This window comes from Ornithorhynchus anatinus, chromosome 1, assembly GCF_004115215.2.
Source record: "Ornithorhynchus anatinus isolate Pmale09 chromosome 1, mOrnAna1.pri.v4, whole genome shotgun sequence".
In the NCBI taxonomy this organism is placed as follows: domain Eukaryota; kingdom Metazoa; phylum Chordata; class Mammalia; order Monotremata; family Ornithorhynchidae; genus Ornithorhynchus; species Ornithorhynchus anatinus.
The window spans coordinates 171,089,973-171,094,117 of NC_041728.1; the positions used below are offsets into that span (position 1 = coordinate 171,089,973).

At 47.0% G+C, this 4,145-nt stretch overlaps 1 non-coding gene across 1 annotated transcript; it reads left to right on the forward strand.

Moving 5' to 3' along the window:
- Positions 1 to 1,612: 1,612 nt before the first annotated feature.
- On the forward strand, positions 1,613 to 1,750 carry LOC114817328. Its single transcript, XR_003765193.1, has one exon. It is a non-coding gene; the product is annotated as a small nucleolar RNA SNORA7 (small nucleolar RNA).
- Positions 1,751 to 4,145: the final 2,395 nt, after the last annotated feature.

Consider the following 4,145-nt stretch of genomic DNA (forward strand, 5'->3'; position numbering starts at 1 on the left):
GAACATCTCATTAAAACAATAGCAAATAAATAGAATCTAGGTGATGTACATCTCATTAGCAAAATAAATAGGGTAATGAAAATATATACAGTTGAGCGGATGAGTACAGTGCTGAGGGGAGGGGAGGGGGGAGGAGCAGAGGGAAAGGGGGGAAAGAGGGCTTAGCTGAGGGGAGGTAAAGGGGGGGGGGTAGAGGGGGAGCAGAGGGGGCAGAGGGAAAAGAGGGAGCTCAGTGTGGGAAGACCTCTTGGAGGAGGTGAGCTCTAAGTAGGGCTTTGAAGAGGGGAACAGAATTAGTTTGGTGGAGGTGAGGAGGGAGGGCATTCCAGCACCGTGGGAGGACGTGGCCCAGGGGTCGACGGCGGGATAGGCGAGAACAGGGGACAGTGAGGAGGTGGGCGGCAGAGGAGTGTGCAGGGTGGGCAGTAGAAACAGAGAAGGGAGGAGAGGTAGGAGGAGGCAAGGTGATGGAGAGCCTTGAAGCCTGGAGTGAGAAGTTTTTCTTTCGTGCTGAGGTTGATCGGCAACCACTGGAGGTTTTTAAGAAGGGGAGTGACATGCCCAGAATGTTTCTGCAGGAAGATGAGCCGGGCAGCGGAGTGAAGAATAGACTGGAGCGGGGAGAGGGAGGAGGAAGAGAGATCAGAGAGAAGGCTGACCCAATAATCTAGCCGTGATATTACGAGAGCAGTAAGGTAGCCGTTTGGGTGGAGAGGAAAGGGCGGATCTTGGCGATATTATAAAGGTGAGACCGCGGGTCTTGGTGACAGATTGGCTGTGTGGGGTGAACGAGAGAGCCTAGTCAAAGATGACACCGAGGTTGCGGGCCTGAGAGTCGGGAAGGATGGTCGTATCATCCACAGTGATATGTTCAATGACTTGCCCAAAGTCACAGAGCTGGCAAGCGGCAGAGCTGGGATTCGAACCCATGACGTCTGACTCCCAAGCCCTGGCTCTTTCCACTGAGCCATGCTACTTCTCTAGAAGAGAAGTCCTATCTCCTAGTAGGAAGAGCACAAGACTGGGATTAGGAGATGGGAATTAGGAAACCTGGGTTCTAATCCCAGCTCCTCTACTAGCCTGCAGTGTGACTTTGGGCAAATCATTTAACTGCTCTATGCTTCAGTTCTCCTCATCTTTAAAAAGGGGATTAAATACCTGTTCTCCCTTCCCCTTCATCTGTGAGGAGAGGGTATGTGGATTGAGGATAGAGAAGCAGCATGGCCTAGTGAAGAGAACACAGGCCTGGGAGCCAGAGGACGTGGGTTCTAATCCTGACTCTGTTAATGTGACTCTGGGCAAATTATATCACTTCTCTGTACCTCAGTTACTTCATCTATAAGATGGGGATTAAATCCTCCTCCCTCTGATTTAGACTGTGAGCTCCATGTGGAACAGGGATGTGTCCAACCTAATTATCTTGTCTCTTCCCTAGAATTTAGTTCAGTGCCTGGCACATAGTAAGCACTTACCAAGTGCCATTTAAAAAAAAAAAGTGGTGAATGGGCCTAATCTGATTATATTTGTATCTTTCCCAAGGTTTCCCACTGTGCTTGGCACATAGAAATCATTTAATAAATACCACAATTATTATAAATAGTAATAGTAATTCCATCTCTCAGGGTCGTGCCTGAAGAGTTTCCAGTACTCTACCAGTCTTGACTGTGAGAGGGAGAGTCAAGCAGAGGCATACACATTCCATTCCTAGCTTGGCCAGTGGCTAGCGAGTGGAAGGCCATCTGCTTCAAGTCAAAACTCGTCTGTGCTGGGCAGCAGTGGCATGGGAGAGAGTTGAGGGCAGAGACTCAGTTTAACTGTGCGGAAAGATGCAATGGTAAACTGCTTCCGTATTTTGACCAAGAAAACTCTATGGATATATTACCAGAACGATTACAGATGGAGGTAGGTCGTTCTGGGAGAGATGTGACCATGACGTCGCTATGGATCGGACACAACTCGACAGCACAAAACAACAAGAAGAAGTAGGAATTCAATAATAGGGACTGGTGAACTGGTACAATTCTGAATTCTACTCCTTACCCTACTATTACCCCTATCCCTAATCTATTTTAATGTATGTCTTCCCCTGTAGACTGTGTTTCTTATGGTCAGAGAACACATCTTTCATTTCTGTTGTATTGTACTTTCCTGAGCACTTTAGTACAGTATAGAATGTGCTCAATAAATGATTATTAATGTTTGATTGATATGTGCCCCCACGGTTCGTGACCTTCAGATGCATCACTGATTCTAAGAAGTGAGGGAAGGGGTCTGAGTATAATCTCAGTTCCGCTGATAACACCCCAGAAAATTTCGAAAAGGAAGAGAACTTTGGTGCTCAATTTCTTAGAAGCGTAATAGAAAAAAATGGACTATATTTCAATGATTCAGGCTGTTTCTCTTGAATTTGAACTTGGTGTGACAAAACTGTTTCCAAATAAAGTGGAAGCTTCTGTGGTACTGGCCCAGGTAAGTTCCTTTGAACCCCAGAGATAGATTATATATTCCCCTGTAGCTCACATCTTCAGAACTTCAGCTTCTTTTCACTTCTATTGCTGTAGTTTACGAGTCTTCTGTCCACATCACCCCACTCTTTAAAATCCTTCAGTAGTTATCCAACCACCTCTGAATCAAACAAAAAGTTATTTCCATCACTTTTAGGCATTCAATCCTTAGTCAGCTCTCCCATTCCTACATTACCTTGCTTAAATCCCCTACTACAACCCAGTCTACCCACTTCACTCCTCTAATGCAACCTACTCATTGTAGCTTAATCTCACCCATCTCGCCAACAAATGCTTACAAACATCCTCCCTCTGTCTTGGAATGCCTGACCACCCCCCCCCCCCGTTCATATCTGACAGTCCACCCTCTCCCCACCTCCTCCTAAAATTATATTTCCTCCAAGAGGTCTTCCTTGACTAAACCCTAATTTCTCCTACTCACCCTCTCTTCTGCACCATCTATGCACTTTGGTCTGAACCCCTAATCAATCACAAGAAGCAGCATTGCCTAGTGGATAGAGCACAGGCCTGGGAGTCAAAAAGACCTAGGTTCTACTTCTGGCTCTGCCACTTGTCTGCTGTGTGAACTTGGGCAAGTAACTTCACTTCTCTTTGCCTCAGTTACCTCATCAGTAAATTGGGGACAAAGACTGTGAGCCCCATGTGGAACAGGGACTGTGCCTGACCTGATTACCTTGTATTTCTCCCAGCACTAAGAACTCTGCTTGGCACATAGTAAGCCCTCAACAAAAACCACATTCAGCATTTATCCAGTATTTATTCAGCACTTATTCAGCACTTGGGAGAGCACAATATAACAAAATAACAGTTGATAGATATATTCCCTGTGCTGGGCACTTGATAGTCACTCCATTCCCAATCCCACAAGGATTGTAAGGTCTTTGTGGGTGGAGAATATATCTACAAACTCATTCATTCATTCATTCAATCAATAGTATTTATTGAGCGCTTACTATGTGCAGAGCACTGTACTAAGCGCTTGGGATGAACAAGTCGGCAACAGATAGAGACAGTCCCTGCCGTTTGACGGGCTTACAGTCTAATCGGGGGAGACGGACAGACAAGAACAATGGCACTAAACAGCGTCAAGGGGAAGAACATCTCGTAAAAACAATGGGAACTAAATAGAATCAAGGCGATGTACAATTCATTAACAAAATAAATAGGGTAACGAAAATATATACAGTTAAGCGGACAAGTACAGTGCTGTGGGGATGGGAAGGGAGAGGTGGAGGAGCAGAGGGAAAAGGGGAAAATGAGGCTTTAGCTGCGGAGAGGTAAAGGGGGGATGGCAGAGGGAGTAGAGGGGGAAGAGGAGCTCAGTCTGGGAACGCCTCTTGGAGGAGGTGATTTTTAAGTAAGGTTTTGAAGAGGGAAAGAGAATCAGTTTGGTGGAGTTGAAGAGGGAGGGCGTTCCAGGACCGCGGGAGGACGTGACCCAGGGGTCGACGGCGGGATAGGCGAGACCGAGGGACGGCGAGGAGGTGGGCGGCAGAGGAGCGGAGCGTGCGGGGTGGGCGGTAGAAAGAGAGAAGGGAGGAGAGGTAGGAAGGGGCAAGGTGATGGAGAGCCTTGAAGCCTAGAGTGAGGAGTTTTTGTTTGGAGCGGAGGTCGATAGGC